The sequence below is a fragment of the Carassius carassius genome, chromosome 34, assembly GCF_963082965.1.
Source record: "Carassius carassius chromosome 34, fCarCar2.1, whole genome shotgun sequence".
In the NCBI taxonomy this organism is placed as follows: domain Eukaryota; kingdom Metazoa; phylum Chordata; class Actinopteri; order Cypriniformes; family Cyprinidae; genus Carassius; species Carassius carassius.
The window spans coordinates 3,345,136-3,360,447 of record NC_081788.1 but is presented as its reverse complement, the minus strand read 5'-3'; the positions used below and the strand labels follow the sequence as shown (position 1 = coordinate 3,360,447).

The 15,312-nt window shown below is 38.9% G+C and overlaps 1 protein-coding gene across 4 annotated transcripts in view; it reads left to right on the top strand.

Moving 5' to 3' along the window:
• The first annotated feature begins 248 nt into the window (after positions 1-248).
• The window catches only part of LOC132115325 (probable G-protein coupled receptor 153), a 78,198-nt gene continuing 63,134 nt past the window's right edge, over positions 249-15,312 (top strand). For 3 of the 4 annotated variants that reach the window (XM_059523728.1, XM_059523725.1, XM_059523729.1), the window contains exon 1: positions 249-586. The gene's annotated coding sequence lies outside the window, so the exon portion shown is untranslated. The remainder of the gene's footprint in view (positions 587-15,312) is intronic. The other variant, XM_059523726.1, reaches the window with a different exon arrangement.

Sequence of the window (15,312 nt, the reverse complement as noted above, 5' to 3'; positions counted from 1 at the left end):
AGTCATTTAGCAAAACGTGACCCATTTTTGCTGACTTCAGCCTAAACGTGATAAATAGGTTTTGTGTGATTTAAAAAAAAATGGATTCAGTTCGACCTGGACTAGTTTTACCTAACTTCTTTTAATCGACTCATTGACCGTTCAGAAACCCTGTATGCGCTAAAACTACAGGTTTTCTAACCTCATCTAGTCACAGTCAGTAAGAGAGAGAGAGAGAGAGAGAGAGAGAGAGAGAGAGAGAGGAGATCTGATCTCAGCCTCCCATCATCTGATGCTCATTCATCCTCCTCCTCCTCCTCCTCCAGCAAGACCTCAATGAGACGTCGCGATAACGGACAACCAATGTTGTTTCATCGCTCTCCACCATGGATTCATCTACTGTTCACCTCTGGATGCGTAAATGGTGGTCTTTCTCCAACGGTTACTGCCACATTTAGCCATATTGTTTCCGTTTCTGAAGCGCTGTTGTATTTGGAATAAAATAGCGCACAAACCGAAACTGAGGAAATAGAGGTTGCCAATGAAGCAGCAATATATTTAAATCTGGAGATATCGACAGATGTCTACAAAAAGGTGGGTTACCAAGGTAACGTTTCCTTTCGCAAATCACTTAAACAGTAAGCATAGTCTTTGTGGAGATGCCTGTCTGTTTGACATGTTTATGATGCATATTTGAGCCAAACACGTTCGTGCATTTTGGTTTAATGCAAGAGATTTTAAATATTGTTTAAATAGACGGGTTAAAAACATTTAACGTGATTTAACATTTTTGTGTTCTTTCGATGGCCTAAGAAGCTGATATGATCAAATGTGAGTTGAAGAGTCGCTACATTTAGTACAGTTCAACATTATCACATGTGACATATCGCCCAGCTCATATTACAAACATCATAGGCTATACTGAACACCTACACGACTGTAGTCAACTATTTATTACTGCAAATGTCATTTATTATTTCTACTACAGTGTACAAAACCACAAACACGTTATTTGTCTGTCTAATAAGTAACAGTTTCCAAATAAGACGTCTCAAATGGCATTGAGATCATAAACGTATATTGTAAGCATATCGACGACAGCTCCCTCCTTAAGTTGACTGTAAATGGATGCGTTTAGCCATCATCTGCTTTACAGTGAGTATTACTATATTACTCATCAGGTATAACATAGGCCTATTTCTCATCTTTCTTTTTTTTTTTGAAAACGTGGCTGCTTTAGGATTCCAAGCAATGTGGTTTCTTGTTCTGTCACGTTTTTGTCTTTTTTTCTTTTTTTATCTAAGATAAACTTTATCTAAGATAACCTTTTTCAGCATTAAGAAATGTTAAGGTTTACCATTTATTTTTACTACTCAGGAACTAATCAACATTTATGTAAAAGGGTCACTATAAACATGCTTCTTCTACTGAATAAACAGCTACATTTGCAAGGATTTAATTGTACATTATTAACATTGTGAATTTTATCTAAAAAAATAAATAAATATCAGTCATAACAGTTTACAATAAGGTCTCATGCATTACAACTAGTTAATGCATTAGCTGCTGTGAACTAACGATTAGCAACATACTGTATTAATGTAGTAGTCTTATAAGCAACAACATATCTGTGACCGTTAATATGAAGTACTGCCTACATCTGTTTAAAAGAAGTGTGCTCAATTTTACTGAATGTGCATTTGTGGAGTACTTTAAATCTTAAATGTATATTTAACTGTATAAAGCAGATACTATAATTTTAATAATGAAATAAAAGGCCACTTACAGTAAGTGTACTTAAAGAAAATGCACTAAAATAACTGTTTCACATTTAAGTACACTTTTATATAGTGCACTTTGTAATAATTAAACTTTTATAAAAAAAATTAACGTTTTCTTTAAAGTACTGTACAGTTTAACTAAATCATTGATTCAATGCTATTTGACATGCTTTAAAGAAATACACTTTTTAATTTTTTTTTTTATTCAGTACTACATTAAAATTATATTATAAATATACTACATTGCAACTTTATCATGTGTATTTAATTGTGTACATAATAATATATTTAGTGTTTATTTTTGGAGCTGATTGATGGTAGGAATCATTGATCTGAGCTTACGTACATCAGTTTTTTTAGTGAAAAACACTTTATTTGTGGATAATTCTGTCAATATTAAACAAAATATGAAAATTGCACTGTTTATCACACTAGCATGCTCTAATGTTTAACCAAGAAATTTGTTTTAAAAAGCTTTTATTTTGTACAAAAAATGTGTAAATGTGCACACACACACACAAAAAAATATATATTCACACTTGTGGTGTTCCATGTCAAAAATTATCAGATTATAGGTGTACATGTTTCGGATCAAACTGTCAGAATCAGACTTTATTAGAGAGGAATAAGAGCCCGATGTCCTGTAGTGGGACCTGTGATCACAACTTGGTACCATGCAGCTCGATTGGCATTTGCCAGAGAACACCAGAATTGGTAGGTTCATCATTAGCATCCTGTTCTCTTCACTGATGAGAGAAGGTTTACACTAAGCACACGTGACAGATGTGAAAGAATATGGAGATGCCATGGGGAATATTATGTTGCATGCAACATCATCCAGCATGACTTGTTTGGTAGTGGGTCAGTAATGGTCTGGGGAGGCTTGCACAGACCTTCACATGTTAGCCAGTGGTTACCTTACTGCTGTTAGGTACCAGGATAAAATCCTCAGAGCTACTGTCAGACCTTACACTGGTGCAGTGGGTCCTGGTTTCCTCCTGGTGCATGATAATGCCTGGCCTCAGTGGCAAGAGTGTGCAGTTATTAGATGAAATTGGGATTGATGCAATTGACTGGTCTTTATGTTCCCCAGACTTGAATCAAATTGAGAACCTCTTGGATATTATTTATCGGAGCATCCAATGTTGCTGTGATAAACTTCATGCTAATTGGATCACCCTGTAAATTTCGTTTTTTATATTGATTTTTGGTGTGATTTTGAATCTAGACTTCAGTGTGTTGATGATTTTGATTTCCTTTGATTGTTGTCACATATAGAATGTATATAAATAAAGAATTTTTAATTAAATATTTCATTTATTGAAATCCAATGTGTGATTTAAGTGTTCCCTTCATTTTTGAGCAGTGTATTTGCAGGCACAAATACATGTGTGAACATGAAAATTATCAACATGCTTCTGAACACTAAATATTTCTCAGATTTCCAATCTCCCCCATTCATATTTAAATACAAAACCAGTCCTAAATGAAGGAACACTAATTAAAAAAAAAATCCCTGAATCCAATTTTTGGTGATAATATAGCACAAGAGATTTATGAGAATTTTTTTTCTTTTTCTTTTTTTTGCAATTTTCTTTCATGATATAAGAATTTAAAAATAAATGTATTTTTTAAACATCAGAGTGTGTAAAAAATTTTTGCATATTTGATTTAATATTGACAAAATTATCCACAAATATGGCTTTTTTCACTCAAAAACTGAGGTATGTAAACTCAGATTAATGAGGCCTACAAAAAAAAACATTTAAATGTAAACCAGTCCTTATTAAAAGAAAACAAGCTGATCCAAAGTTAGGTGATAATATAGCATAACAAGACATTTATAAGCTATTTGTTGTTGTCAGAACTATGGACTTGTCTATGTGTGTTTTTTCCCCTGTGACCCAGTTTCTGTCTCTCCTTGATTGCTGATTAGTTCCCAGGTGTGTCTCCTTAGCTCCCTCATTATCCTGTCTTTATAAGCAATGTCCTTTCAGTTCAGTTTTGGCGGGTCTACTAGTTTGATACATGTGTTTTCCTCCTGTTCTCCTTGTTGGATTTACTTCTGTGTTTTATTAATAAAGACCATTTTGATTATCCTTGGCTCTGTGTTCCAGCGTAGTGTGTCAGAAGACCTCACCAAAACAGTGTAAATTGCGTGTCTACCCTCCGTTTGTTTTCCTTGTTTTTTCCTCCATCCTTTTTCTTTCTGTTGTGTTGTATGGATCCCCTTCTTTGCCCGGAATACCTCCTCCTCCTGCTGGAGCAGGGGGAAAATTTGCTCGGGGGACACACCATACTGACCTGGATCATTGCGCACCTCACCAACTACCTGGACGATGCCCTCTGTGCGTTCTACGAAGCCAGTTTGAACACTGCGTACAATATGCCATTGTCTGAGGATGGTCCTCGAGCAAATTTCACAGCCTTCGTGGAGTGGACACTGGTGAGAAATGGATCTCTGTTCCCCACCTGTTCCCAGGGACTGACTGCCAGTGCCTCTCCCAGCCCAGAACCCAGCCCACCATCTCTCTATTGTACGAAGCATTAGCCCATGCCCATCGATGATGGAGAGCCAGAGCCCAACCCGTCAGACCAGGTGCGAGAGTGCCCACATGGGAGAGAGCGGCTGAGGGTGAGCAGACTATGGAACACCAAAAGGGCCAAAAAGAGGAGAAGGATCTTACTGATTGGGAATTGGAACTGGAGGTTGAACTGCCCCCTCTCTCCGTCGTCTCCACTGGTCCCGTCCAGCTCTCCTTCATCCTTGGTTTCCTCATCCAGCCCTGAGGGGGCTTCTGATCCTCCAGTGCCCGCTCCTGCCTCCTCCACCACTGTTGTCTGGTAGCCCCTCTGCTCGCCCTTAGCCCACGATCTATACAGTGCGAGCCCCGCGGGACTGCCGTTCTCCAGCGTCGCCGTGGTTGGAGTCTCCCTCAACTCTGCCTCCAGCCTCTGAGGCCCGGGCTCCGTTTTGGTCCGTAGTCCCAGTGGCTCCACCTCAGCTCCTAGCTCCCTCGCCTCCACTGTCAACCATCAATCCCCCATGGCATCTCGTCCCTCTGGCTCTGCCATAGTCGGGCGTTGACCCACCATCGCCTCTGGAGTCCTCTCCACTTGCTGCACCTAGTCGCTCCATCCCACCAGCTCTGTTGGGTTCCTTCCTCCAGCCAGCTCCACCTTGGTCCTCAGTCGCTCTGGCTCCACTGTGGCTCTCTGGATCTCTGCCTTGGTTGCCAGAGACCTCGGCTTCACCCTAGCCCCCCGGATCCTCAGCTTCCCCCTGGCTAGTTGACTAGTCAGCCCCCTGGAGTCAGCAGCCATGGCTCCTCCCACCGTCGGCTCCACCTTGGGCCGTCACTATGACTGTGGCCTGGGTCCAGCTGGAGTCCTCCTGCTCCGAGCTCCCCCTGGCTCCTCCCTCTATCGTCTCTGTCTGCTGGCCCCCTCCTGGGGTCCGTCCTCCACCGGAGCCTCCTCCCACCTATACCTCCTGTTGTTGCCTATGGTGTGAGGATGCACCTTCCGGGAGAGGGGGGAAATGTCAGAACTATGGACATATCGTCTGTGTTTTTTTTTTTTTTTCTGTGTCCCAGTTTCTGTCTCTCCTTGATTGTTGATTAGTTCCCACATGTGTATCCTTAGCTCCCTTGTTAGCCTGTCTTTATAAGCAATGTCCTTTCAGTTCAGTTTTGTCAGGTCAAATCCATATGTGTGTCTTCCTCCTGTTTTCCCTGTTGGATTTTCTCCTGTATTGGATTAATAAAGACCATTTTGATTATCCTCGGCTCTGTGGTCCTTCCAGCAGCATAATGTGAGTTGTAGTCCGGTAACACCACAGTGTGGAATTTCTTTTTTTTTTATATAAAAGCATTTCAAAACAAATTTATTGGTTAAACTTTAGAGCATGCTAGTGTAATAAACAGTGCAAGTATTTTTCAAATTTTATTTAATACTGACAAAATTATCCACAAATAATTGTATTTTATTTTTTCACTCAAAAATGAAGGTATGTTTGCTCGGATTAATGAGGCCTATGATAAATCAGTTCCAAAAATAAACACAAAACCTTAATTGAAAGAAAACAAGCTAACAAAAATATACTAATGTTAGGTGGTAATATTGCGTGTAATAACAGGACAACAACAGAGAGTCATTTTTCAGCTACAGTCATTTCGTTGATGATTCAGTGGTCTCATCATCCAGTTCAGATCTCTTCTAATAGTGTCTGTGGAATCAGTCAAATGTCCCCCCCCAAAAAAGCCAAAGGCGACAGTGGCAAGGAACCAAAACTCCATAGTTGACAGAAATGGAGAAAAAAACATGGGGGGCAGTTCTCCTCTGGCCAGAAAAAAAGTTCAGATTGTGCAGAGGAATTGTCTGGTTTCTGTGGTCTTGTGCCAACGGTCATCAAGGTGGCGAGGTCTACGCTGGGACACATCTAGTTGACATGGTTTCTACTGACATTCATGGCTGTAGTGTAGAGGTTATCTCTAGGTGCTGATCCACCATCTGGTCTGGACATGGACTGGATATGGGTGGCTATGGTGACCTCGGTGTCCTCAAAATTTTATTCGGTGTCTTCAAAATTATATCCCTTCTTTGAGAAAAATGGTATCTGTGAGGATTTCCAGTCAGGATTTAGACCGTATCATAGTACTGAGACTGCTCTCCTTAAGAGTTACAAATGACCTGCTCTTATCATCTGGTCATAGTTGTATCTCTCTATTAGTTCTATTGGATCTTAGTGCTGCGTTTGACACTATTGGCCACAACATTCTTTTGCATAGACTTGAACACTTTGTTGGTATTAATGGAAGTGCATTAGCATGGTTTAAATCGTACTTATATGACCGCCATCAATTCATAGCAGTGAATGAAGAGGTATCATATTGATCACAAGTGCAGTATGGAGTACCTCAAGGCTCAGTATTAGGGCCGCTTCTCTTCATGCTTTATATGTTACCCTTGGGAGATATCATCAGGAAACATGGTGTTAGCTTTCACTGTTATGCTGATGATACTCAGCTCTATATTTCTTCGCGACCCGGTGAAACACACCAATTTGAAAAATTAATGGAATGCATAGTCGATATAAATGGATGACGAGTAATTTCTTACTGCTAAATTCTGAAAAAAACAGATGTGTTAATTATAGGACCTAAAAACTCTGCATGTATTAACATAGAACACTGTCTAAGACTTGATGGCATCTCTGTCAAATCTTCGTCATCAGTTAGGAACCTAGGTGTGCTATTTGATAGCAATCTTTCCTTAGAAAGCCACGTTTCTAGCATTTGTAAAACTGCATTTTTCCATCTCAAAAACATATCTAAATTACGGACTATGCTCTCAACTTTAAATGCAGAAATGTTAATCCATGCATTTACGACCTCAAAGTTAGATTATTGTAATGCTTTATTGGGTTGTTGTTCCGCACGCTTAGTAAACAAACTACAACTAGTCCAAAATGCAGCACCAAGAGTTCTTACTAGAACCAGGAAGTATGACCATATTAGCCCGATCCTGTCAACAATGCATTGGCTCCCTATCAAACATCGTATAGATTTTAAAATATTGCTTATTACTTATAAAGCCCTGACTGGTTAAGCACCTCAGTATTTGAATGAGCTCCTGTTACATTTTAATCCTTCAGATCCGCTGCGTTCTCAAAACTCAGGCAATTTGATAATACCTAGAATATCAAAATCAACTGCGGGTGGCAGATCCTTTTCCTATTTGGTGCTTAAACTCTAGAATAACCTTTCTAACATTGTTCGGGAGGCAGACACACTCTTGCAGTTCAAATCTAGATTAAAGACCCATCTCTTTAACCTGGTTTACACATAACATACTAATATGCTTCTAATATCCAAATCCGTTAAAGGATTTTTAGGCTGCATTAATTAGGTAAACCGGAACTAGGAACACTTCCCATAACACCTGATGTACTCGCTACATCATTAGAAGAATGGCATCTACGCTAATATTAGTCTGTTTCTCTTTAATTCCGAGGTCACCGTAGCCACCAGATCCTGTCTGTATCCAGATCATAGGGTCACTGCAGTCACCCGGATCCAGTACGTATCCAGACCAGATGGTGGATCGGCACCTAGAAAGGACCTCTACAGCCCTGAAAGACAGTGGAGACAAGGACAACTAGAGCCCCAGATGCAGATCCCCTTGTCTCAGACGACCACCAGGACAAGATCACAGGAAACAGATGATTCTTCTGCACAATCTGACTTTGACCAGACGATACCAGCAGTTCAATTCCAGGCTGCAGCAGAGGAGAACTGGCCCCCCAAACTGAGCTTGGTTTCTCCCAAGGTTTTTTTCTCCATTCTGTCACCGATGGAGTTTTGGTTCCTTGCTGCTGTCGCCTCTGGCTTGCTTAGTTGGGGTCACTTCATCTACAGCGATATCGTTGACTTGATTGCAAATTAATGCACAGACACTATTTAAACTGAACAGAGATGACATCACTGAATTCAATGATGAACTGCCTTTAACTGTCATTTTGCATTATTGACACACTGCTTTCCTAATGAATGTTGTTCAGTTGCTTTGACGCAATGTATTTTGTTTAAAGCGCTATATAAATAAAGGTGACTTGACTTAACTTGACCTTGGAATATTAATGAAAGAGACTAATATTAACATAGATGCCATTCTTCTTACGATGTAATGAGTTCATTGGGTGTTATGGGAGTTTTCCCAGTTCCAGTTGACCCAAATTAATGCAGGCTAACAATCCTGTAACTTTTGGATTTGAATTATAGAAATGTGACAGTCTGTTATGTGTATGCCAGGTTAAAGAGATCAGTGCTCTTTAATCTAGATTTACCTGAAAGAGTGTGTTTGCCCCCCAAACAATGTTAGGTAGATTGTTCCAGAGACTGTGCACTAAATAGGAAAAGGATCTGCTACCCACAGTCGATTGTGATATTCTAGGTACTATCAAATGGTAAGCATTTTGAGATTGCAGCAGACATGAAGAACAATAATGCTATATGAGCTCGCTCAGGTATTGAGGAGCTAAACTATTCAGTGCTTCATAAGTAATTAGCAAGAATTTTAAATGTATTCGTTGCTCAATAGGGAGTCATTGCAGAGTTGACAGAAACTGGCTAATATGGTCATACTTCCTGGTTCTAGTAAGAACTCTAGCTGCTGCATTTTGGACCAGCTGGAATTTATTAAGTGGACAGAGCCACCACCCAATAAGGCATTACAATAATCAAACCTTGAGGTCATAAACACATGAATTAACTTTTTTGTGCATTTGACATTAAGAGCATGGGTCGTAATTTAGATATATGATTAAAATGGAAAATTCGGTTTTACAAATGCTAGAAATATTCCTTTCAAACGAAAGATTATTATCAAATAGCACACTTAGGTTTTTTAACTGTTGACGAAGAATTAACAGATCAGCCATCAAGTGTTTAGACTGTGTTCTAGGTTTTTATATGCAGAGGTTGTTAAAAAATATATATATTTTATAGAGTGAAGCATGTGTGAGTAAATGATACCTGACATACCCCCGGCTCTGCTCACAGGCCTGCTCATTGTCAATGTCACCTTTATTTATATAGCGCTTTAAACAAAATACATTGCGTCAAAGCAACTGAACAACATTCATTAGGAAAACAGTGTCAATAATGCAAAAATGATAGTTAAAGGCAGTTCATCATTGGATTCAGTTATGTCATCTCTGTTCAGTTAAATAGTGTCTATGCATTTATTTGCAATCAAGTCAACGATATCGCTGTAGATGAAGTGTCCCCAACTAAGCAAGCCAGAGGCGACAGCGGCAAGGAACCGAAACTCCATCTGTGACAGAATGGAGAAAAAATCCTTGAGAGAAACCAGGCTCAGTTGGGGGGCCAGTTCTTCTCTGACCAGACGAAACCAGTAGTTCAATTCCAGGCTGCAGCAAAGTCAGATTGTGCAGAAGAATAATCTGTTTCCTGTGGTCTTGTCCTGGTGCTCCTCTCTGACAAGGTCTTTACAGGGGATCTGTATCTGGGGCTCTAGTTGTCCTGGTCTCCACTGTCTTTCAGGGATGTAGAGGTCCTTTCTAGGTGCTGATCCAGCATCTGGTCTGGATACGTACTGGATCCGGGTGACTGCAGTGACCCTCTGATCTGGACACAGACTGGATCTGGTGGCCACGGTGACCTCGGAACAAGAGAGAAACAGACAAATATTAGCGTAGATGCCATTCTTCTAATGATGTAGCAAGTACATAGGGTGTTATGGGAAGTGTTTCCGGTTCCGGTTTACCTAATTAATGCAGCCTAAAAATCCTTTAACGGATTTGGATAATAAAAGCATATTAGTATGTTATGTGTATGCCAGGTTAAAGAGATGGGTCTTTAATCTAGATTTAAACTGCAAGAGTGTGTCTGCCTCCCGAACAATGTTTGGTAGGTTATTCCAGAGTTTGGGCGCCAAATAGGAAAAGGATCTGCCGCCTGCAGTTGATTTTGATATTCTAGGTATTATCAAATTGCCTGAGTTTTGAGAACGTAGCGGACATAGAGGATTATAATGTAAAAGGAGCTCATTCAAATACTGAGGTGCTAAACCATTCAGGGCTTTATAAGTAATAAGCAATATTTTAAAATCTATGCGATGCTTGATAGGGAGCCAGTGCAGTGTTGACAGGGGCGGGCTAATATGGTCAGTGTTTGGAAGGTTACTTTGGAAATGTAATAGGTTACAGATTACAAGTTACCCTGTTTAAAATGTAATAGTAGTGTAACTTTTTCAATTACTTTATTAAAGTAATGTAACTAATTACTTTTGAGTACTTTTTGATTACTTTTCTAAATTTGTGAAAATTAAAGAATAATAAATAAAAGCATATACATCAACTTAAATACAGTTATCTAATAAGCATGTGGCGTATTCTGTGTAATAAACTCCTGAAACATTGTTGTTTTTTTGAAACTGCTGTCTCTGTATATGATGATAGTTTTCTTAAAATAAGTAAAATGCACATGAAGTGACACAGAGCAGTTCTAGAAATGATGTTTATGTGCTCGTGTATACTCCTATATTGAGGCAGCAGAGGTTGAAAACACTGCAAGCTTCAGTAGGCCTATGTGTAGTAAATGAAACCATGTCTTTGCCATTAATTTACAGGTGGGGCGGACTGGGAAAAAAATTCAGACTGGAAAATTCAAACGCATACAAACAAATTCATGGACAAAACTATTTTTTGTATGGACCTGACATAAAAAAGGTTTAAATCTTTAATTTGGGGACAAAAAAAGTTCTCTCCTGAACTGCACCTTCACTTCCATTTTTCTCTTCAGTCTCTTTATTTTGCCCTGTTATCCATCTCTCTCATGACTTTAATACTCAAGATTGAACAAAACTATACTTTCTATACAATAATCTACAATACTACAATATCTTTATAGAAAAATCCTAATACTGTACACGAGTCATGTTTTTCCCTTACAAAAATTGACCATGCTTTTATTAGCCTATATAAAAGTAAAATAACCTTGTTTTTTGTTTAGTTTTTTGCAAATGGATTTGTATTTATTTTTAAATAAATACATTTGTAAAATAATTTTACATTTTTGGTTATCACAGTTAAACAATAGTAACCATTTTCTCTGGATTTATAGTTAAATATTAAAATGTTGATTTTCGTAAGGGTTGTGTTGTTGTCTGTCGTAGCTCCCCCTAAACCTACAAAAAAAATCGGAATTTTTTTTCAGCTAAATTACTACTGTAACATTACAACAGATAATAATGATGTCTTTTATACAGTATTTTGAGTGATGACTGATGAGCAACGTGCTGCTGCTTGATTAAATAAATAAAAAAACAAAGACAAAAAAAGCATCTTTACAGATGAAACTGACCTGAAACCCTGAACAGGAGTTCTGCTTCTCTGCTCCAGCTGTGCGCTTCCATAGTCTCTCTCTCTCTCTCTCTCTCTCTCTCTCTCTCTCTCTCTCTCTCTCTCTCTCTCTCTCTCTCTCTCTCTCTCTCTCTCTCTCTCTCTCTCTCTCTCTCTCTCTCTCTCTCTCTCTCTCTCTCTCTCGCATTGATTACTCTGAGTGAGTCTGATCCAAACCGTTTGGCGGAGGCGCGGAGAGCGCGCGAGTCACAACTAACACTTCATGACATGATATTAAATAGTGGGGCAAAATCGGCTGCCAGGCCACCGGGTATTGTCCCGGTTCTCCCGGTGTCCAGTCCGCGCCTGATTTCCACAGACACTATATTGCATTTTTGGGGCTTTATATTTACAGACACTAGTCGATGTCATGTTTTGATTCAAGTGTACTGACCTACTTTTGATTTAGTCATCCAAAATGTGCAAATAGCACACCTAGGTTCCTAACTGATGACGAAGAATTGACAGAGCAACCATCAAGTCTTAGACAGTGTTCTAGGTTATTACAAGCAGAGTTTTTAGGTCCTATAATTAACACCTCTGTTTTTTCAGAATTTAGCAGTAAGAAATTACTCGTCATCCAGTTTTTTATATCGACTATGCAATCCATTAGTTTTTCAAATTGGTGTGTTTCACCGGGCTGCGAAGAAATATAGAGCTGAGTATCATTAGCATAACAGTGAAAGCTAACACCATGTTTCCTGATGATATCTCCCAAGGGTAACATATAAAGCGTGAAGAGTAGCGGCCCTAGTACTGAGCCTCGAGGTACTCCATACTGCACTTGTGATCGATAGGATACATCTTCATTCACTGCTACGAACTGATGGCCATAGGCGGAAATCGTGGGGGGGTCGGGGGGGTCCGGACCCCCGCATCTGAGGGTTGTCCCCCCCTAAAATATAATTGAAATATGTGTATTGTAAATAATATAATGATATATAGTTAAAATAATTGTGTAAGTAGTAAAACAATACAAATGCAAACTGAGCAACAACAAAAGAAGTTTTAAACATCTCGAGTTCCCCCTGCTTTGCCTCACAGTGCTTTTGTCCACTGCCTGCTCCCCTTTTACCTCACCACCACTGACACACACACACACACACACACACACACACACACAAAGTCCGGTGCGAGAAAACAATTGTTGTGGAACTCCATAAGTCAAGTTTACTTTATTCACATTAAACATCTGATGACGTGATTATTTTCTCTTTAATATAGATAATGCTGAGTCATTAATAAGTCGTGTCCAAAAAATATTATTGTGTACCAATTTACTTTTGTCACCGATGTAGTCTGCGCTGTTAGCCATTATAACAGGCGTTTAATACAGGCGTTTACCTAGCTTGTTTAATAACGTCTTACACACTCATGGTGTACGCATATACAAGTCTTGTACGTTAGATTAGATTAGTGCGGGTGCGCATTTAGATTTTCCCGCGTTCACTATGATTTAGTTGGTTTCAGTGGCGGCTCGTCGGGTGAGGCAGGGGAGGCAGGGTTCCCCCAAATTTTGAGGTGAAAATGAGGAAGATTTAATGTTAATAAAATTCATTATTCATTTCAGTTCATGTCTCAGAATGTATATATTTTTGTTTGTAATTTCACAGTTGTAATACCATCACACGAAAGCTCCGCTTTTCTATCGCGAATGTGCCGAATCTGCTGATGTAATTAAAACCGCTAAGTGAAAGAGAAGGGGAGGGGGAGGCCAGGGGGCATCCAATCAGCATCGAGTGTTCACTTTCAGCGCTGAGGAGTGCTGAGAAAAGTAACATCATAGAGGAGACTAGCCTCCCTTCTGGAATATCAACCAACCATCATAGAGACATAAATTACGTGCTATTAGTTTGCACCTTTTTTTATACAGTCTATGGTTTGAACGTCTCCCGGAGCGGCTGGGCTGATAATTTACCAAGTATTTATAATGAGCAACGATATTGAATATATTTTCTTTATGGTTTCTGACTAAAAGCTGCCAAAAAGCCATTTTAAAGTGGTTAAGCAAATAATAATAATAATAATAACAATTGGCAGGGATCCAGACCAATACAATTAGTTTGCCTCCTCTATTTTAAAATTCACGAGCCGCCACTGGTCAGTTTATTTCATTTAATATAGTTAATCTAATATAACATGATACTAAGAGTGCAGTTGTTCTCCAGATATTAGCATAACAAATGTGATTTAGATTTTTATAAAAATTTAATAATCAAGAAGTTAATATTAAGTGCATTTTAGGCACCATATTGACTGTTTTAGCTCTATTTCACCAACGAAAGATGTTGAAAACTAAGCTACAGCAGTAACAGCACTAATTGTGTCTTTGAGAAACACACTGAGGAGGTGTTTCCTAACTGAGTGAATCCACTTTTTGAACAAATCAGTCATTGATGTAATAAATTATTATTATTTTTGTTTGTTTTTTCCCCTGTCTTTCACGTCTATACGGATCTCACTATACAGTTGTGTGAGGGTGTATGTCTAAGAGTGTGTATGCCTTCATTTTGCTAGGCATGGAAAATGTTTTTATATATGCATGTTTTAATTATAACTGTGAAGCAACAAAATTGCTATTAAATGTGCTATATAAATAAATAAAAGTTGAAGTTAAGTTCAAATTCCATTGTATTTTGGTGGCTTGATTGTGTAAACAACTTCAAAAACATTGCAAAAAAAAAAAATAGTTTTGAAGAATGTTTTGGTCAATTTAGTCAGCTTTTTCATTGAACCAGAAAGAAATTTTGAGAAGAAGGATAATGGAACGGTCTCCATGCAATACTAAGGCTTTCCTCTCTGTACCCATATTCTTAAGTACAATTTAGCCTGTTTTATTGGTGTCCCCTTCAAAACTTGCTCGTGAGAAATGTTATGTTTATTGTCCCCCCCAACATTTAGATGAGATTTTCGCCCCTGCTGATGGCGGTCATATAAGTACGATTTAAACCATGCTAATGCACTTCCACTGATGCCAACAAAGTGTTCAAGTCTATGCAAAAGAATGTTGTGGTCAATTGTGTCAAACGCAGCACTAAGATCCAATAAAACTAATAGAGAGATACACCCACGATCAGATGATAAGAGCAGATCATTTGTAACTCTAAGGAGAGCAGTCTCAGTACTATGATACGGTCTAAATCCTGACTGGAAATCCTCACATATACCATTTTTCTCTAAGAAGGAATATAATTGTGAGGATACCACCTTTTCTGGTATCTTGGACAGAAAAGGGAGATTCGAGATTGGTCTATAATTAACTAGTTCTTTGGGGTCAAGTTGTGTTTTTTTGATGAGAGGCTTAATAACAGCCTGTTTGAAGGTTTTGGGGACATATCCTAATGACAATGAGGAATTAATAATAGTCAGAAGAGGATCTATGACTTCTGGAAGCACCTCTTTTAGGAGCTTAGATGGTATAGGGTCTAACATACATGTTGTTGGTTTAGATGATTTAACAAGTTTATACAATTCTTCCTCTCCTATGGTAGAGAATGAGTGGAAATGTTCCTCAGGGGGTCTATAGTGCATTGTCTGATGTGATACTGTAGCTGACGGCTGAATGGTTGCAATTTTATCTCTAATAGTATCGATTTTAGAAGTAAAGTAGTTCATAAAGTCATTACT